Source organism: Lissotriton helveticus, chromosome 3_1 (assembly GCF_964261635.1).
Source record: "Lissotriton helveticus chromosome 3_1, aLisHel1.1, whole genome shotgun sequence".
In the NCBI taxonomy this organism is placed as follows: domain Eukaryota; kingdom Metazoa; phylum Chordata; class Amphibia; order Caudata; family Salamandridae; genus Lissotriton; species Lissotriton helveticus.
This window is the reverse complement of record NC_136061.1, coordinates 1,082,662,778-1,082,685,379: the sequence shown is the minus strand read 5'-3', so window position 1 is coordinate 1,082,685,379 and position 22,602 is coordinate 1,082,662,778.

Genomic DNA, 22,602 nt, shown 5'->3' with positions numbered 1-22,602 from the left:
TATTCCTTTAAGCCTTGCATTGACAAGTAGGCGGGTTAATAAGCTCTCCTCCAACTTATATGCGTCTTGCTTGTCAGTATCATCTTTGAACGTTGAAGATACCGCCTTCAGTTGGTGCTCTAGCATGCGCAACAATGGGATAGCTTTGCCCAAAGTACAGTTCTCCCTGCTGACTTCACGCGTGAATACCTCAAAAGGACAAAGCATGTCCGTCAGGCTTTTAACTAGGTCCCATTCCTCCACCTCTAGCCTGATGTCTTTCATAGAAGCAGCCCTTGCGTAAAGACATACTCATTGATTACCAAGTACTGCTCAAACAGACGCTCAAGCATGTAGAAGGTTGAGTTCCAACGTGTTGCCATCTCCTGGATGAGTCCTCAGACTGGCATTCTACGGTCACATTGAATGATCCTCAGCTGCTTCCGGGCCTTAAAAGAATGGCTGAAATGTGTGCAGATTCTTCGGCAGGTGGTCATTAGCTTGCTGTCTGTGTTTTCTTTTTTCAAGAAATCTTGAACAATAATGTTAATGCTGTGTGCCAAACATGGCACTCTGAAATAGCCACCATCAGCCATGGCCTTAACTATATTACTGCCAATATCCATGGAAACATAACCAATCATGCGCTTTCTTGGATGCAGCCATTCAAAGACCTTACTGTTAAACTCCTCAAAAATGCTTACTGCAGTATGAGATTTCTCCATGGTAAACATGGCTACTGTTGCATGTTTCCGACTAGCTTGAAAAATTGTGGCACTGTCAACACCTGCAGATATCTTGTCTCTAACCCCTGCAAAAGAGACCCAGTGTGCAGTGATGCCCATATAATCAACGGCTTGGCACTGGTCCACATGTCTGTTGTCAGGTGGATAGTGTCAACAGCATTCTTCTGCAAAGCTGCCCCAATCACCTCCAGCACATCTTGAAGTAGTGCTGAAACCACAACTCTGTCAAAATAGGACTGGCTAGGAACCTTCCATTTAGGGCAGACTGTTGCCACATATTCTAGAAAACCCACCCCTTCCACAATAGAAAAAGGGAGAAGGTCCAGCACTAACATTTTAGCCAGCATTGCATTATAAAGACGTGCCGTTGGGTGGTTGCGTTCAAATGGCGCCTCCGACCAAAACATGCTTTTAATGGTGGTCTGGACCGTTTTCATATGTGATGAGGAGGATCCAGACCTCTTCAACCCAGTTAGACTCATTGATGTACTTTTTCGCATGGGTGTCTCTACCAGACAACTGTGCCTCCTTGATGTTGTTGGGGTAGAAGAGGGTGTGGGCGCTACCACTGCAGTGCTGCTGCCAGGGTTACTGTGTGTACCAGAAAAAATGTCTCTCGGTTGTTCACCTCCTCCCTGCACGATGCAATATCAATGTCTACATTTGGATTTGTACTTTTGGCTCTCCGGATGTTACTTAGGTGCACCTCCCACTGGATAATGTGGTGTTTTTTGAGATGACCTCTCTGCCTCCTGTATCATAGTTGGTACCAAGCTTACCCCGACTAACTACTTGTTTACAAATCTAACAAATGACTAGGTTTTCCGCATTTTTGCTAATACTAAAGAAGTCCTGAACTGGTGACTGGAGATTTCTGGTGGTGGTGCAGGTGCTACTTTCAATGCCAGATGATTGTATAAACTTTATTGTTTAGTTAATTAAAACCATAACAAAGCCAAAAAGAGAATTGAGCATTACAATAAAATCAATAAAATAAAATTCTTCATAGTGCAGTTTAAAACGCAGAATTTAAAATGATGCTGGTATCATCGTCGTTAAATGGTTAATAATACTAAAAATCTTATATATTAAAATTTCAAGAGCTTTCAGATGCTTTTCAAAGGCAATCAAGAACTTTATGAGTTTGCAGTTAATTATAGGGTCTGTTGAGTCTAGGGCACCAATAATGGCCGATCTACAGGTGCGTATACCTGTGGCCCTAAAAATGTTCTTTAAAAAGAGTGTGTGCTCCCGGTTCAGTGTTTTACAGTGGCATATAATATGGATTATGTCTTCTTTTGTAGTGCCACATAGTCGACAGTCTTTTGCATCTGAGCGTATCCAGGCAGGTTCGTCGGCCAATCTTGGTAGTTTGCCGAATCTCACTGCCATCAGCCTTTTTTTTATAAACACAGAATACGTTGATGCTAGATAGGTAGCCGAGGTGAGATTGTTGTAACTGTTAATCACGGTCCATGAATGGGAGCGAGCGGCAAAGATAGCTTTATCCGTGATTAGTGAGTGGAATTTGGCCGCTTTGTTGCCAGATGAAGTGGAGGATGGGCAAGGCTGAATTTGACTCTGTTGTGCACTTACAGCACCACTACTTGAGGTAATGGAGGTCGAGCTGGATGGAGGTCCCTGTCGGCCCTTCTGACGAGAAAATATAGAAGCTGTAGGTCATGTTGGTGTAGTAGTTACCTGTGTTGGTGGTGGTACCAGTGCCACGCCGCCCACATCCTGCACAGCAGCATTTCGGGATAGGGTAAAAATGTCTGTCTGCTGCATGCCCGCTGGGGCTGGAGTGACGGCTGTGATGACTGGGTCGTCATCGTCAGACTGTTCATCAGCAGCAAAATACACCACTTCTACTTCTTGTTCGTTGTCATCACCCATAAGTGAAAGCCTTGCAGGAACCTTCCTTTTAGCTACCTTTGTCGGTTCATGGCGTGCCTCCCTCTCAGACTGCATTGATGGGTTCCAATCATGATCTAGATAATCAGAAGGAAGTAGGCTTGTAGAAGAACTTGTACTAGCCATCCTTAACCTTTTTCTTCCTGGGGATCTGGAAGACAATGGATCATCAGGAGGAGTGGCTTGCTCGGATGATACCTCCGCTTAAATCTCGATTTCTTGATGTGCCCCTACTTCTGGAGGAACAAGCATTGTGGGCAGTTGTGCCTCTCCATGAGCCTCTACTTGCGCCTCTACTTGCGCCTCTACTTGCGCCACTCCTTGCGCCACTCCTTGCGCCACTCATTGCGCCTCTCCTTGCGCCTCTCCTTGCGCCTCTCCTTGCGCCTCTCCTTGTTGCACCTGTGGTTGTCATTGCGGCTGTGGTTGAACAATCGTCACATGAGTTACACCCTGCGTTGATTGGATGCTACTTTGCGATGAGTCGACGCCAACATCACTGGTCGATGGTGAAAGAGCAATTAAAGAGGCTGCCTCTGCGGCACTCATGGACTTGGGCCGAACTTGGCGAGGTGGCACTGAGACCAATAAAGCAGAGGTGCTGCTCTCCGCTTGGTCCCTGCTGCAGGCGTAGTTTCCCCCAAAAAAGTGTCTGTCGGCAAACCAGTCTCCTTGGTAAGTGGCGCCACTTGCTTCTTCTGCTCCTTCTTACTGGCAGTGGCACTGGCAACCTTCTTGGTAGAGGAGCTACGGCCACCTTTCTTTGGGCCCATCTTCTTCAGATGTCAGAACAGCAAGACGCAGTTGCACGAGTTGCAGAGTTGTCTGTGGCCACCACACGTGACGTCACGTGACGTTGTGCACACACCGCAGCAGGACTTCTTCCTGGCACTACAACAAGTGATGATGATGAGGATGATTCCTGGATGTCAGTCTTTGCGCAGTTAAAGCAAAGGAAGCCAGAGGAACATCAGTTAAATAAATGTTGCATATGTCGTCCTTCAATTAATATTTGCAACTTGGCATTTATTATTATTAACACAACACACCCAAAAACGGAAAGATCCAAAATGAAAATTGCAATTCTAATCCCAAATGGATGTTTAAATTAATGGAAGAGAGAGAGACCACACAGAGAGAGTTGTTTCATGCACCACTGAGTACCCCAGGGCATATTGGATGAAAGCAAGGCAGACTGGTTGCAGGCCTATGGCACAAAGCACACTGCCTGGCTTCAAAATGGCCCCTAGACCCCCACCCACATGGACAGGCCCTGGACCAGGCCCCGACAACACCCAAAAAATCGAAATACACACAAAGAAATCACCCCAATCCAATGGCATCAATGCCCTAAATGATGTTTAAAATCAAGAGAACACACAGAAAGACTTGGCCCATGCACCACTGACTACCCCAGGGCAAAATGGATAAAAGCAAGGCAGACTGGTTGCAGGCCTATGACACAAAGCACACTGCCTGGCTTCAAAATGGCCCCTAGACGCCCACCCACATGGCCAGGCCCTGGACCAGGCCCCAACAACACCCAAAAAATCGAAATACACACAAAGAAATCACCCCAATCCAATGGCATCCATGCCCTGAATGATGTTTAAAATCAAGAGAACACACAGAAAGACTTGGCCCATGCACCACTGACTACCCCTGGGCATAATGGATGAAAGCAAGGCAGACTGGTTGCAGGCCTATGGCACAAAGCACACTGCCTAGCTTCAAAATGGCCCCTTGACCCCCACCCACATGGCCAGGCCCTGGAACAGGCCTCAAAATGGCCCCCACCCACATGGCCAGGCCCTGGACCAGGCCCCAACAACACCCAAAAAATCGAAATACACACAAAAATAACCCAATCCAATGGCATCCATGCCCTAAATGATGTTTAAAATCAAGAGAACACACAGAAAGACTTGGCCCATGCACCACTGACTACCCCTGGGCATAATGGATGAAAGCAAGGCAGGCTGGTTGCAGGCCTATGGCACAAAGCACACTACCTGGATTCAGAATGACCCCTAGACCCCCGCCCACATGGCCAGGCCCTGGACCAGGCCTCAAAATGGCCCCCACCCACATGGCCAGGCCCCAATAATACCCAAAAAATCGAAATACACACAAAAAATCACCCCAATCCAATGGCATCCATGCCCTAAATGACATTTAAAATCAAGAGAACACACAGAAAGACTTGGCCCATGCACCACTGACTACCCCTGGGCATAATGGATGAAAGCAAGGCAGACTGGTTGCAGGCCTATGGCACAAAGCACACTGCCTGGCTTCAAAATGGCTCCTAGACCCCGGACCCACATGGCCAGGCCCTGGACCAGGCCTCAAAATGGCCCCCACCCACATGGCCAGGCCCTGGCCCAGGCCCCAACATCACCCAAAAAATCGAAATTCACACAAAAATCATCCCAATCCAATGGCATCCATGCCCTAAATGATGTTCAAAATCAAGAGAACACACAGAAAGACTTGGCCCATGCACCACTGACTACCCCTGGGCATAATGGATGAAAGCAAGGCAGACTGATTGCTATGGCACAAAGCACACTGCCTGACTTAAAAATGGCCCCTAGACCCCCACCCACATGGCCAGTCCCAGGGACCAGGCCTCAAAATTGCCCCCTGCCCACATGGCCAGGCCCTGGACCAGGCCCCAGACCAGGCCCCAACAACACCCAAAAAATCGAAATACACACAAAAAATCACCCCAATCCAATGGCATCCATTCCCTAAATGATATTTAAATTCAAGAGACCCCACAGAAAGACATGGCCCATGCACCACTGACTACCCCTGGGCCTACTGGCTAGTGTGGCTTTAACACGCACCCCAAAATTACAAAAAACATCCACATAGATATAATAACAGTGAGCTATTCAATTCCATGCCATTCATGCCGTAAATGATATTTAAGTTCAACAAAACTCATAGAAACAGTTGCATTATTTCACCTTCGACTACCTTTGGGCCTACTAGATACTGGGGCTACCCACAATATATTTTAATTATTTTTTTAAAAGTTGTGAAAAAGTTTATAAACTGTAGTTGCAGCAACTGCATTGCCCCAAACAAACAACACCAACTTACTTGTAAAATCTCAACTCCAAAAGTGATCCAAACAAAAAGTCCTCAAATACAAATATCCAGCAGCAGCCACAAAGAGTATTCCTTCCAGCTCCAGATCCAAATGAAAAGTGACCAGGACATGGACAAAGCACTGGGAGGAGCCTGCTGGACAGGAACAGGAAGTTGGAGACTCTGGGGCACTTCTTTCCTCCCAAACCCCTAAAAATGCACACCTTGCACAAAAAAGCGACCAAATGTCAATCTGAGGAGTTATTCTGATCCAAATCATCAATTTGAGAAGGTTTAGGCTGCCAGCGATAGATTTCTTGAGCAGAATTGCATTTTTTGCTATTTCGGGAAAGCAGCTGCGTGGCGCATCTACGTGTTGGCAATTGTTTACTCTCGGGACGCATGATCGCGGGCCCTTATGACATATTCGCGTTCTGAGCGTCTCGCAGTGCAAGATGGCGGGACGCTATGACGTACTCGCGGTGGAAAAGTCTTGCGCTATCATGCAATGAAGTACTCGCGGTCGAAAAGTCTTGCGCGATCATGCAATGACATACTCGCGGTCGAAAAGTCTTGCGCGATCATGCAGCAAGATCGAAAATAGCGCACCGCAGGCAAACCGGGAGGAAAACTACTCGGCGAACTCAGAATCACGGTAAGTCAACACCACGGGCGCAAGATTGTATTTTTGAAGTGCGACCAAGCAAAAAAAAATCCGCCAACTCGCAAATTGCGAATTCTTTGACAATTTCGCGCGATTCGCGGACCACAAAATTGCCAAAAATTCGCAAATTTCGCGAGCGGAGCGGATTTTCAGCCCATACTTAAACTTTATATCCCAAATGTATGAGGAGTGTATATCTCTAAGAATGACACCTAACTTTGAGATTTTTATGAAATGTGTATCAAATGGTTAGCCAATGAATGCAGCTGAAGGTACCTGCTTTTTTGTAGGTTTGTATAAAAAGAACAGGAATATATATATTTGGCTTTGATCCCTAGGTTCATTTAAAATATATAACTGTGCATTTGCCCGTAGGATGGCTCAGTGAGATGATCGCTTGCTGCTGAAACATGCAGTTCTTGGTGGGGCTCTCAAGTTTGAACCCTAGCATACCTGATTTCCTTTCCTTTGAAGCCAATAAATTAAGTACCATTACATTGCATAATAGTGACAGATGTTAATTACAGTTCTTAGAAACAGCATGGTTGAATTCAGAAAACAGAAAAAAAAGTTGGTGCATAAAGTGATGGTGTTCGCCTTGCAGAATCACTACTCACTTTACATGCACTGTGTAGTAGTATGTGTCCTGGGTAGACTTCTTCTGATCTCAGCCAAATTGAATAGCGGGTGTCTAGGTGCAGTGTCCAAATCTCTGGACACCTTAAGCTGTCTAGAGACCTTAATGGAGGCAGCAGCAGCAGGGCAGGACATGAGAGTTTTGGCAGGGTATTTATATTTTTCCCAGCCAAGGAGACATGGGCACCACCTACATTCACTCTCTCCACCTGCCAAGAGCAGGTGAACCCACACAGGTCCAGATTTAAAATGTATTCAACAAGCTAGAGAAAAGCACCACTTTCTATGTCTATGGCCCTACATTGTAATTTCCAGACAGCTATGGTTGACAGAGTGTGAGTGTCCCTAATTATTGCAGACTATGAGCAAGTTGTCTCTGCAGAATGCAATACAGGGGAATCTGCCTAAGTGCGGAAGCCTATAGACACTTTTGTGGTTACAATTCTCTTAAGAAACATTGTGTATTCTATTGAGGCAGGTCTGAAAAACAAGAAACAGAAGAGGAAGAAGTAGAGGATGTGGTTGCCTTCAGTTCTCAGCCTCCATCCTCTATCTTACATATCCCATTCATAGAAAAAGTAAAACAGTAACCATAAAGATGTGTGCACCAGAAATATCCCAAAAGCCTTTACCACATATATTGTTCAAATGTCTGCGAAGGGTAGAGTTGCATTTCTGGACTTAATATTAGTCACCATTGCATGTGTGAATAAATGACTACTAAGGGGGTTATAGGCCAATAAGTCTGATCGACTCTATTCAAAAAATTGTAGGGCGGCTTGGCTTGTATTGGGAAAAATCCAGTCCTGGATGGATGACGATAACATTCTGAGCCACCTCCAGGCTGGCTTTTGCCCGAAAACAAGCACCATAGACCAGGTCTTCCGGTTCATAATGTTATATTGGCGCACTGTGGTATTGGAGAAAGGCACCCTGTACGTCGTCTTTGTCGACCTAAGGGCGGCTTTTGATCTTGTTCCATGTAATATTTTGTGGCAAGTTCTTGCAGGGCTCGGGATGGCACCTGAACTGTTGAGCCTAATCGTTTGCCTACATGAGGACACGTTTGCTCGGGTCCGGTGGGGTCGTCAGGGGGAGGTTACGGAAACCTGAGTGAGGCAAGGTTGCGTCATGGCGCCTACCTTGTTCTCGCTCTTCGTGAACGGGGTGGCGGAGTACCTCTCCCTGATCCCGACTGATGCCCCTGCGATGTGTGGTGAGCGGGTCCGGATCCTCATGTTCGTGGACGACACCTTGATATTGTCAAAAACGCCAAGTAGGCTCCAGCTCGCTTTAACGTGCTTTGAAGACTTTTGTCTAGAAAAGGGCCTCGAAATAAATACGTCAAAGACAAAGTTTATGGTTCTCAGTGGCCGTACATCTCTTGGGTCTGCTAGACCCTTCAGAGGGATGATATACATGAATGGCTCCTCGTTGGAGCGAGTTGACTCCTTTACCTATCTGGGGGTTACCCTCCAGAGAGATTTGGCTGGACCAGCCAATTAGATATTGCAGTGCTAAAACACCGCCAGCAGGCTGGCATTCTTCTGAAAAGGTTTAGCTCTTCAACAACAAAGCCCATTAGCCCACTACTGGAAGTCTATGGGATGAAGGTGCTAAGTTTGGCTCTTTACGGCGCCGAACTTTGGGGCTTTCAGAATTTGAGAAACTTGACGCTAGCAGAAAATGAATTTCTGCGGAAAGCAACTAGCGTTCCTATAAGTACCCCTTTAATACCTCTTATGTGGGACCTTGGGAAAAAAGCAGTTCAAGATCTTGCTTTTCTGCGGCCTTTGTTGTACTGGCGCCGCCTATGGACCACAGATGAGCTACAGCACTATGCACAGGGTGTGAGGGAGATTATGGCTATGGACGGCTGTAAATAAATACACTGGCTGAAGTCCATCCGGTCCCTAGTATATAGACTGGGAATGAGGGAACTATGGGATGACCCGGTAAATGCTGTATTCCCCTCCAAGAAAATCCTGAAAGAAATGTATTGGGAGATGGTAAATGCAGAAATTTACACAAATGGTCTCTCCTCACACTTAACAGGACGCTTTCTGGAATTTAAGGCCGAACCGAAGCTGGAAGTATATTGGGATGCCATAGAGAAACAGCAGGACCGTAAACTCTATTTCCAACTTAGAGTAGGCTCCCTCCCAGTTAGGTCTTTCACAGCCAAATGGGCAGGTGAGAGTGGCAAGGACAAATGCCCTAAGTGTGGGGAGAAACAAGAGACAATAAGTCATCTCCTCTTCTTCTGTCCCTTGTATACTGTTCCTAGAGCCATGTGGGTTAAGCCAATATGCAGATTGCTTGGCATACACAGACATGCTGAGGCTCTAAGATTCCTATGTACAGATTCTAGTCCTCCAATCACTATTGCTTTGGCTAATTTTTTGAAATGGGAATGGGTAATCCGCATGCGATTAATTGCAGTCGTGCCCTGAATACTAAGTACCTACCACGGTTAATTATGTGAAAAACACGGGGGATGCTTTACTTTATGAGATATGTGCAATATTACCCTCTACTGTATGAAAAATGAAGGCTTTTTAGGATTTTAGGATTTTATGAAATTGTTAAAAATTGATATTCGGCAATAGTCTGTAATAGTTTAATCCTTTCTTAACTATTTATTGTAGTGTTTTTATGGATTTTATACTGGAAAACTATGGATTTTTATGTATGCTTTTATGACTTAATTGTCGAATAAAGCTTTTGGAATTTGACTATTAAGGGTTCCCCATTTAGCCCAAACCCTACAATTTAATGCCTGCAAATGGATGGCCAATAGGCATCATTCTTATAGGGAACAATTATGCACCATAAAATCAAGAATAAGCTACCACCAGTTTCAGCTTGTATAAACAGATCCAAGGGGGCCTACCCACTTGACAGTAAGAGGCAGAGTGACCAATAAAACACCCTCGATCTCAGACTAAAAAAAGGGTGACCATGAGTGGCACAAAATCTGCAGGGAAGCTTTAGGACAAAATTAAAAAGGGCCAGGGATAGAACAATAGTTGGTTGTTTATGCATTAAACAGAGGGTCTTTAGAACACACAATTGAGAGGCAACTTTAACACAAGCACTATGTATCAGCCAAATGCTAATTGTATTAGAGAAAGTATGAATCAAAAGATGCTGTTCTTGATTTATATAGTTCTTTATTCAAATTTTATTTTGTAGGCAAAGGAAAAGACTTTGCGCAGCCAACACGTTTCACCCAGTACTGAGCTTCTACAGGGCTGCAATATATACAAACATAATTTCCATTACCAATTTAGTTTGTGACATTTAACATGAGATCTATATGCATATGCCTATTCATTGTGGGACAGAATCACCAAAATGTGTGCAATAATATAGAAATATTACAATATAATAAATTATCTTATCACTATATTTCAATTCTTTCAGCAGTTTTTCCTTTTCTTTCTTTTTTCAAATACATGTTTAATAAAAATCATAAATCCTTACCCAGTTTATTTTAAAAAAGGGGATATGTACAAAGAATCAGCAGAAATAAAGTACTTAATCAACATCGAAACCATTATCCAGCAATTTAAGAAAGAATTATTAATAACATTAATGGTGTTGTTGGAGTCTCTATATTCCACTTTATACACCTGAATGTTTCTTTCCAACGTCCTGTATAATTTTCTTTAGGACCACCATACAAAGTAGGCAGTTTTGTTTAAGACCAAAATTAGAAAAAAATTGTGATTTCCTCACCCAAACCACAGTATGTTTTAAACCCAATGGACATCTATATTTGACATAAATACTCCCGAAGTAACCCCCCATCAGAGAGGAGGAAATAGGCAATTGTTTTTATGGAGATTAAAAGGTAAATAGATCTGCGAGTTACGAGCAGTCTCTGAACGTCTTAATCAGGACCATGAGTTTCACCATTTTCTATAGAACTTTATTACCTACTGCCAAGTCTCCAGTATGTAGTGCTCCTTTCCAGGACAGATGTTTTTGATCAGTCAAATATTACTAGTAATGAGGCCACTTATACAGTAAAATTAAGTTATGCCATATTAGCCCATGACTAGATTGCTGTGTCTGATATCCTTGTCCTTGTCATGTAACTGTGAAAACCTTTTCACCTAATTTGAAAACTTTATCTGTAAACCAATATTAGAACTAATACTCTTACTGATAACACATTTAAAACATATATACACAAACCTGGGGACAGGTATAAACATACTTGTCCAGGTATTCAATACCCATAATATCTACATAGAAAGATATTCATGAGCTATAGAGGAGAAATATGGTGGTCATATTAATTATGTGCATGTGTGGTCGCAAGTTAGCGACTTAGTTGTTTTTCTGCATGCACTACCAAGCCCCAACAGTGGGGGGCATTTGTCCTTTAATTAGACTTACATAGATTATGGAATCAATGAGAATGCTACTCACGGCTAGACTCACGCATGCTCAATAATCAGGCAAATGAAATAATGTGACGGTCTAGTCCTTTATTAAGATCCTTGTATTTAAACAGGCGACATTAACTATGGTGCCTCAAATTATACACACCAGACGTTTAAACTTCATGCTTCCATTTCCATTGACCAAACACAGGTAAGCTAGGGACAATTCATTTTTAAACTTCTGGGCTGGGTGTTTGAACAAGTAATTTTAATTTGTGACTATTGTAAATGCATATTCGTCAAGAAGAACCAGTTACGTGTACTGCATTTTATTGAGGAAATGTGAACGGGCGAATAGCATTTAAAATATGAGACAAGCTTATACTTTTTCACTGCAAGTGCCCAACATGTGTACTAGAAACGTTCATTGTATTTTACTAAATCCTATTGTCACTGAGAGTTAGCCTTGTGCACGCGCAACGCACAGATAAATCGAACTGTGTGTCGCTCTAGTTGTTTATTAAAATCTTCATATTTAAATCGGTGCCAACAACAATGGCGCCTATGTCCATACACATCAGACGCCGAACCCACATGCCTACCCTAACAGAACATGGGGAAGTCAGAAACAATTCATACGAAATCACTTGGGCTTGGTGTCCCAGTAGCAATTTGTATCTAAGTTCACCACAAATCCACATTAGGAATTACAGGATAATAACGTAGATTGCATTAAATTGGGTAACTAGGGATGTGGGCGAACTGTGTAAACTAATGAGCCTGTCTCCAGTTAATCAGTCTGTCTTTTTGGTTACTGTAAGCATCTAACAGGTGCTGTATATTGGAATCACATTGAAATCATTGCACAAAAATCAGGTATTGCGTTCACTGGGAAATGTGGTTAATTAAGGAATAACAATTGTAATTTTCTCATAAAATAAAAATGTAAACATCATGAAAAGTCTAACTGACAAAAAGAGTACCAATAGGAACTGCAGATTCGAAATGCTCATTAACTTTAACATTAACAAAACAAACTTTTGATAGGGATATCATTAACAATTTGTGACAATAATGGGGAACATAAATAAGACAAGCATTTCACAATTGCATGAAAAAGATGACAAAATACCAAAATATACAATGAACTTGATGCATGAACGATAAGTCCTTTTTTCTTTTTATTGCTCACACAGTTAAAGGGCATATGTCCGAATAAAAACAGAAAAGAACTGGAAAGTACCAGAGTGAAACAAAAATTGTGTTACGTCATTACTTACCATAGAGGTATGCTAATTTGGCCTTGTATACCATCACTGTGACCAATCTACAAATAATGTAGACATGCAAAACATAAATTTATAAACCATATACAAACTGGTTAGCAACAGTCATCATGGTTAAAGTGGGACAGAATAGGATATGTTTCCTGACAGAACAAACATACAGATTTGATAACATCTAGATCTCATGTGTCATACTAGGAAGTTCCCCTGCCAAAAGAAAGAGTACATGAAAACATAATACATTTTATTGGATTGGCTGTCAAATTCATGTACCTAATTGAAAAATACCAGATGAGTGAGACTCCTCCTTGTGTTCACTTTTGGGTTATTTAACAGGAATGACAAATTAGGACTAAGCCCACACAATTGACAACTTCCTTCAGGAGAAGTTATTTTAAAAATAATCATACTCTAATTAGAGGGTAAGTATTTGGAACGTGTTGGCTAAGTTGGATACTTCTTGGAAGGCAAACTTTTAGACTAAAGTCTGTCGGTTCTAAAGCATTCCGTGGTTTGGGTGAGGAAATCATCAACTAATATAAGTCCTGGACAAAACTGCCTAATATAATGTATATGGTAGTGTGGTACTATGAAGAGATTTATGGTGATATGCTGAAGAAAATGAAACAGGATGTTGGAAAGAAAAATGCAGTTTTTTTTGCCAAATACATTCTGTATAAAGTAGAATATGCAGACTCCAAAAACACCATTAATGTTAATAATAATTATTTCTTAATTTATTGGATGATGGTTTCGATGTTGATTCAGTACTTTACCTCTGCTGATTCTTCATACATAAACCCCCCATCCACACTGGTTTTAATAAACTGAGTGAAGTATTAATGATTTTTATTTAAAATGTATTTGAAAAAAAGAATAAAAAAGAAAAAAATGTTGAAAAAATTGAAATATTGTGATAAGATAAAGTATCATATAAGATACCTCAATTTAGAGCTAAGCTGCAACTCTTGCTGAGTCTCACCCATATTCCATGCCATAATATCTGTTTTTGAGGCATTAATTTAATACCCGGAGACTGCTCCGAATTCCTGGGCTAATTTAAAAACCAAGGGAAGAGCTGTATGCAAATCTGAGCAAAAAATAAAGATGTCGTCTGTGTACAGGGCTACCTTCCTCTCCCAATCCCCATACCATAAGGGCTTGATGTTGTGATCATCCCTCAATCGCTGGGCAAAGAGTTCGATATACAAATCCAATAGGAGAGGGGAGAGAGGGCAACCCTGACGAGTACCCCTTGTGATCTTAAAGGGGTCATAGTGGCGTTCACCAAAAGGCTTGCGGAAGGATTCTGATAGATCAACCCAACGGCTCGTCGAAATTTTTCCCCGATCTTTACCCAAGACCCCGACAGGTATAACCAATTACCCTGTCGAAGGCCTTGGTAGCATCGAGAGTCAATACTGCAAGAGGGAGGGAATGTGTAGATGCAATATCGATAGCACCTATCAAGTCGTACGTGAGATCGGAAAGCTGTCGACCCCTAACAAAGCCCCTCTGATCCTGATGCAAGATGTCTCCAGCTACTTGCCCCAGTCTTGTGGCCGTAACAGAGGCAAAGATGTTATAATCAGCATTCAGGATGGAAATTGGCCTGTAGGACCCACAACTAGATGCAGATTTGCCAGGTTTTAAGATCAGAGTTATGGTTGCATTGTACCACGAAGCTGGAGGGGCTACCCCCTCCTGAAGGGATGTATGACGTTACAACGCATACTTTTACCACGCCTACCATTACCACGCATTTTTTACAACGCAGGATCCATGACAACGCATACCATTACCACGCATGTATTTACAACGCATATACCTTTACAACGCATACAATTACAACGTAAGTATTGGTAATTATATAATATTTTTTAATATTTAATTTAATTAAAATTAATATAATGTAATTTAATTTAATTTAATTTATTTAATTTAATTTAATTTAATTTAATTTAATTTAATTTAATTTAATTTAATTTAATTAATTTAATTTAATTTAATCAATTTAATTTAATGTAATTTAAGTTTAATTATATTTAATTTTTACACTGTACCCTTTTACCCAAAAACCCAAAACTGACCCTGAACCCAAAAAATACCCCTTTTACCCAAAAACCCAAAACTGACCCTGAACCCTAAAAATACCCCTTTACCCAAAAACCCAAAACTGACCCTGAACCCAAAAAATACCCCTTTTACCCAAAAACCCAAAACTGACCCTGAACCCTAAAAATACCCCTTTACCCAAAAACCCAAAACTGACCCTGAACCCAAAAAATACCACAGTTCTGTCTAACCGTGGCGTTGCAGGCCAGCTACGGTGTCGGGAAGACCCGCAAAACAGTACCTTTTAGAAATGCAGGGTGTCTGCGACCTCTCGTTGAGCTTCCAAAAGCACGGTGTCTGCAGGGGTCGGCTTGGGAGGTCACACGTGTTGCAGACCGAACTCCCTGCAGTTGAAGTCAGGAGCGCTGGTGTCGGCAGGTGTTGGGTGCTGCAGTGCAAAGTGTAGTGGTGCGGTGTGCGGTGCCCTCAGGTCCAGGTGCGAGCAGTGGTTCGGTGGCAGCGTCAGATGACATCGCCAGTGAAACCAGGGTCGCATTGCAAAATGGTGTGGTGCTTGTCGCAGTGCTGGCAGGTCACAGTGCAAGCAGCGGCATTGTCATTGTTGAAGCACTGTCGTAGGCTGATGAACTGGAGTCAATGGCATCGGCATTGGTAGGCCAAGGCTGCGTTGCGGGATGAGGGCAGTGCATTGTGTAACTTTACAAGCGGTGCCCTCGAACCACGGTGCAGGCAACTGTGTCGATTTTGGCATGAAGTGGCATCGTCGGGATTACCAAGGCGTCGATGTGAAATGAGGCGATGCGGAGTGCGGTGCCCACAGGTCGTAGTGCGAACAGCGGATTGGTGGCAGCGTCAGCAGGTGTCGTCGGTGAGACCAGGGTTGGGGTGCAGAATTGCGAAGGTGCCCACTGCGGTGCCTTCAGGACACGGAGTCAGCAGCAGTGTCGTAGACGGCATATGGCTGCTTTATCTTCTGTTTCGGCGAGAAAACAACACTGGGTGTGGGCTTCCCACAGTAAGGCCAAACCTCCTTATCGTTATGCAACAACACAAAAGCAAATACTGCAACTTCTTACAAAAGCAATGACTCAACACAAAGAACTAAACTGAGTGCGAGTGTGGACAGAATTGTCAGGAGTTAATCTTATTTATTATTCATAAATTTTTGAATGATTTGTTGGTTAAGATTCACCAAACATTTCGCAATTTATCAAAAAACAGACACTACGGAATACAATTAGCATAAAAATGACATTTACAAAGATTAGTGCACAAAAAGTGAAAAAATTACGAAACAGCCATAGTTGATCAACATTCACATTCAAATCTCACTCTCTCTCTCCAACCATACATCCATACAGAAATATTTACAATTTCTTTTTTTTTTTTTTGATTAAAAACTTGTATTGAGCAACAGAAATCATATTTACAAACACGGGCCTACAACCACACGGGCCGGCCGCTAACAGCAAGGCAAGGTGCAGTATAAGAAAATCAGCGGTCGAAACCCCAGCGGTCAGGCGAGAGCAGGATACAAAATGCCGCACAGAGTGTAAAGCAGGATAGAAAACTTTTCTTATTTTAGAAAAAACTAAAAGGAAACAAACACAAAAACAAAGGCGAATAGCGTAACGGACAGAGTCAGCCCATGAGGGGGAGAAGCTCGCTAATAGGAGATACAAAATTGCAATCAATGGAACGAGTCAGGGTGGGGGGACAGAGGGGAGGTCAAGCAAGCCATATGAATAATGAACGAACTTATGGGAATGCCAATTCAGGGGGACAAGGGGACATCAGGGTTATCCACCAGGGGAGGAGTACAAATGTTCCCACGATAGGCGTTCCACTGACACCAGATCTTTGTCCATGCCCTTGGTCTGCCCCTAGCTGTGTACACCGTCTTTTCCCTGAACATAGACCAGTCCATATTTTCTTCCCACACAGACACGGTAGGGGGTCTGTGCGAGCCCCAAAGCTGCGCTATATCTCGTTTTGCAACCATGTACCCCAGGGTTGCCCATCTCGTCTGGGCCACTGTGTAATCGTTGGGTTCCCACACGTTCAGCAAACACCTCCGGGCCTCAGGCAACAGGGCAATCCCAGTAACATCAGCCATCACCGCAAGCACTTTAGTCCAATAATCAGCCACCTCCGAACACTCCCAAAGGATATGGAGAAACGTAGCACTCATCCCGCACCCACGCTTGCACAGCCCATCCGGGGAGAAACCCATTGCAACCAAACGAGGACCAGTAACGTACACCCGGTGTAATATCTTAAGCTGTACGAGACGGAGACGGGCGGGAATGGCGACCTCTTTCGGGGAAGACAGAGCCGATTGCCAATCTTCGTCGTCCAATTCCAGCCCGTCACCAGTCCACACTTCTCTAAGCCGGCCGAGCAGATCCGCTCGATTGTTGATCAACTTCTTGTAGATCAAAGAGATAGTGCTATCAGGGAGATGACCGTCAAGTATACGATCTTCAAGGGGGAAGGATTCAGGGATGGCGGCACCGGAAACTAGAACCGAAGTCAGAGCATGACGGACCTGCAAGTATCTAAAAAACTCTCTGTCACTCAAGTCATATTCATTCCGAAGGGCCTCAAAGGACTTCACTGCTCCGTCCACCCAAAGGTCACCCACTCTACAAATACCAATCATGTCCCAGCGTTCAAACCCCTTCGTAGTCCAGAGACATCCCAAACGTTCAGACGCATAAAGTGGAGTCGCCAGCGTGACTCGATCAACCCAGACAATGCTCACATTCGCAGCTCGCCACACACTAACTGCAATCCTAGTCGGTCCCGTAAGGTGAAGCCCAGCCGCCCTGGAATAAAGCACTCTATTGAAGTCTCCACCCGGCAATTGAAATTTGTCCATCTCAAAAGCCGGATTCGGGCCGGGTGAGTAAACCGAATGGTTGATGGCAGACAACTGGGAGGCCCAATAATATCTTCTGATGTCAGGAAGTGCCATACCCCCATCATACCAAGGGATGGTGAGCTTCGCAAGGGCAATGCGTGGACGCCCGTCCCAAATCAGCTGTCGCTGTAAACCCTCCACCTCCCGGAAATAACTAGTAGGGATGTCATCAATAAGCATGGGCGTAAAATCCGTTCCGCTCGCGGATTTTGCGGATTTTCGGTAAATTCGCAATCCGCGAACTCTCGCGAACTTACCGAAAATTCGTAAATCCGTGCGAAGCGGATTTTTTTGCTTGGTCGCACTTGCCAACTAGAATAATATACAATTTCGCGAGAGTAAACACTTGCGAAAACGTAGATGTGGCGGGCAGCGACAATCTCGCAATTGCGAGATTGCAAAATTTGCAATTTCGCACAAGAAATCCACCAGCAGGCAGCATAAACCTTGAAAATTATGATTTTTATCAGAATAACTCCTCAGGTTGACATTTGCCTGCACTTTCTTTTGCAAGGAGTCCATTTTGGGGGGGGGGGGTGGGAGGAAGGAAGTGCCCCACAGTCTCCAACTTCCTGTTCCTGTCCAGCAGGCTCCTCTCAGTGCTTTCTTCATGTGCTGGTCACTTTGATTTGGATCTTGACCTGGAAGCACTCAGCAAGTGCAAAAGTTCAATCTTATCATTAGTAACCATTCCCTGTAGTGGCTGGAAGGATTACTTTTTGTGGATGCTGCTGGATATTTAGATTTTTGCAAAACTGAAAGCACTCAGCAGGTGCAAAAGTTCAATCTTATCATTAGTAACCATTCCCTGTAGTGCTTCCTGAGGGGCCCCTTCGGAGTTCAGTTGCCTACTTGCAACTATTCTATGACCCTGCAATTACAGATAAGGAAGCAGGTTCCAGCCAGGAAGTAAGTTCAAATTCAGTAACACATTAATCAGCCCCTAATTCATTTATGTCAGTTGAGGCAGGGCAGGTGTGCTTTTCCACGCATAATCTACAGTGATGAACTAGAGGGTGGCATGGGTGAGCCGGAGGGTGGCATGGATGAGCCAGAGGGTGGCAGTGGTGAAACAGAGGGTGGCAGTGGTGAAACAGAGGGTGCTGTGATGAACCAGATGTAGAAACAACATGTTCGCGACCGTTGCTACCCGAAAAGTAAGTTCGTGTTTGCGAACTGGTACAAAATCCTCGCGAACTGGCAGAAATCCTTGCGAACACAAAAAAAAAAAAAATCCGCAAATTCGCGAGAGTTCGCGGATTTTGCGGATTGCGAATCCGTAAATTTGCAATTTTGCGGATTGCCAATTCGCAAAATCCGCCCATGCTTAGTCATCAAAAGAATTCTAGAGTGCATAAAGAAATCGCGGTAGGGACATCATCTTGAAGAGGGCGGCCCTGCCCAGCGGCGACAAAGGTAATTTACGCCACCGGGCCACGTCCAGCCTCAATCTACGAAGCGGGGGAAGGAGATTGCGTTCGAAGCGGAGAGACGAGTCCAGTGTAATAAAAATCCCCAAATATTTAAAGCCCGATTGAGTAACCTGGATGGGAAATCTACGCGGTAGCGGAGGCAAGCCGCCAGAAATAACATACACACAGGATTTAGCCCAGTTTATAATCAAGCCAGAGTTCTTGCCGAACGAGGTAAGGACGTCAAAGAGGACATTTAAAGATGTACGCGGGGAGGTGAGATAGAGAAGAATGTCATCGGCGTAGAGCGAAACACGATCCTCAAAGTCGGGGTACCACCGTATACCTTTGATAGACAGCTCCCATCGGACGCACAGAGGTCTCGGGATTTACCTTCTTTAGGAATAACCACTATCGTGGCCAGGCGCTGGTCATAGGGGAGTGTGCCTAGATCACGGGATTCCCGAAACATCGCTCGAAGATAGGGCGCAATCTTATCAGGCCGCAGTTTGTATAACTCAATCGGCAGGCCGTTCGGGCCCATAGCCTTGCCCGAACGGAGAGATCGAATTGCCACCGCTATTTCGTCCGTAGAGAACGGGGCCTCCATAGATACTCGCTCCACCTCGGAAAGGCAAGGCAGATCTATGTCACGCAACAAGAAGTGGGAGTCATCTTCGTCCCTAGTCGACACCGGGGAGTAAACAGTACGGAAATAATCCGCAAAACATTCCACTATCTCAACCGGGTCAGTCACTCTCACACCATCCAAAGTCTGAATCACAGGTACAACACGATTCGCTCTTTCTTTCTTGTCCAACCAGGCAAGCAATTTACCCGCCTTATCCCCAACATCGTAAAGTCGGCCCTGTTGTTCCCTGTACATCTTCTTGGCAGCGTCCGTGACCAGGGACTTGTAGTCAAATTGCTTCAGACCAAGGGCATGGAGTTTGTCACGAGTAACACCCAACTCCAGGTCAGCCTCCAACCCAAGTATTTCCGTCTCCAGTACCACCACCTCCCGATTCCTTGCCTTCTTAGTTGCAGCGATAAGAGATAGGGCCTGCCCACGAATCACCGTCTTAAAGGCCTCCCATAGGGACACGGCAGAGGAGACGGACCCTTCGTTGTCCAGAAAGTAGTCGTCTAAGGACTTGATTAGTTGATCACGTGTCCCAGGCGAGCTCAAGTACCAGGGATTGATAGGTGCCACCCGCCCCACTGCTTCTATACCCATTTCAAAACAGAGCCAGAGCGGGGAGTGGTCAGAGATGCCCCGGGCCAGGTGTCTAATCTCCCGGACCGAGGAAGCCTGCGCAGCTGGCATGAGGAAGTAATCAAGACGGGACAAGCTCCCATGAGCCCCGGAGTGGAAAGTATATTGGAGCTGGGTGGGATGCAGAAGTCTCCAGCAGTCCACCAAACCAAAGGTATCCAGGAAACCACCCTACCACGCTTGGGCCGAAGAAGTATCCCTGGGGGGGGTGACGATCAATCAAACCCGAGAGAACAGAGTTGAAATCACCAGCCATGAAAAGAGCACCATCAGGAAGTCCCAACAGCACTCGACCAACATCTGGATAGGTGGAGGTCTGCAGGCCAGGGGTACATAAACTGTAAACAGGGAAAGGGTCCTGAGCTCGTACCTTCCCACGAGGGCGGCATAGCGCCCCCTATCATCCAGGAGTAACTCATCTATCTCAAAGGGAAGGGAAGACCGGACAAGAATGCCTACCCCTCTGGAACCCCTAGTAAACCCCGAGTGTGCAACAAGACGATAGCCCCACCTATTCATCGCATGACAAGTATTACCCACTAGGTGTGTCTCTTGCAAGAACACAATATCAGGAGACAGTCGTCGCAGATATCGCAACACCACCCCCCATTTTATACGATCCCCCAAACCATTGACATTCCACGAAACGAACCTCAACCCATTACCCCCCATCCCAACATGTGACGCAGGAGCCACCCCACAAAGAGCCAGGCACTGAAAACAAAATTGCAAACATTACATCGCCTTGAAAAGAACAGAACACAACCACAAACACCCCACCAACCCACCCCCCAACACCCAACACAACACCCCCCACCCTGCACCCCTGCAGTAGACTAAAAAGCCACCCCAACATGCAGTGTGCCTGTCGCCCAAACAACCCCATTCTACAGAAAGACCCCGGAGGAGGAAAGGGCCCTTGTCCCACCCGCCACCCCAAGGGAGGGAGAGGAGGGGAATACACAGAAAACATAAACCACACAACTACGGAACCCCAATAGAAAGTGTCTTGTTACGGAGGCAGGGGCCAAGATATTGCTTTCAGCTCTCCACACCACCCTCGGCTCCACCCGGGTGTTCGGTGGAATCAGTCAAATTAATCCGGCCCGGTAAAGAATCCAGCCAATCACTAACAATCTCAGGTCGATCAAAGAAAAATGTTCGCTCATTGTACTCAACTCGCAGCCTGGTGGGAAAAAGCAGGGCGTATTTCAGACCCAAGTCTCGGAGACGCTTCTTGACTCCACGGAAGCCCATTCGCTGTCTCTGGACAAGCTGAGGAAAGTCTGGGTAGAAATTCACAGTGGCATTCTCAAAGGCCACCGGGCCCTTCACTCTCGAGGCCTGCAGGATAGCGTCTCGGTCCCTGTAGTGAAAAAGCTTGGCAACAATGGGCCTCGGCGGGGCGCCCGGCTTGCCCTTTCCACCCGGAACACGATGGGCACGTTCCACCGCAAAGAATTTGCTCAACCCAGACGGAGCAAGGTAGTTCTGAACCAGGTCTTCAACAAGGAGATCAACGGAGTGGGCCTCAGGATTTTCCGGAACGCCAATTACACGCACGTTACAGCGACGTGCCCTGTTCTCAAAATCCTCCAGACGATGGGACATAAAATCGTTCGCCGTTCTAAGATTGCCAATCTCCGTCTGAAGCTCCGAGACATCGGTCGTCAGACTAGTTGTCTTGATGTCCAATGACTTCACCTTCTCATTGGTCTTAGACAGATCGGCCCGAATCAGATTAACATCAATGGCCACAGTGTCGATTTTGTGAGCCAAGGCTTCGTACTGCTGGCCGATAGTCTCCTTCATGTTAGAGATGGCGCCCATGACGTCCTGCAGGGATAGCTCCGCCGAGGTAGCCATCAGGTCCCCCATTGCACTCGGGGTAGGTATGACGGCACCCGGGGACAATTTAGACTGAGTATACCGGTCCATGACGTTAGACTGGACCGGGCCCCCACGAAGGGGAGTCTTGGTCTTCCGTCTCTCTTGGTCCCCTCTGCCAGACATGATGGAGAATGAGCCCCCGAGGGACCCTCGCGACCTGGTGAAAATGGCCGCTGAAAAACAGGGTGCCACCGTCCAAAAATCACCAGCGGGGGCAAGTCAAGGTGGGAGACGGCCCGGACAAATCCAAAGCGAGCGAAAGGCTCCCTTACACTTCTTCGTTGTTGGAGCAGCCACCGGCCAGACA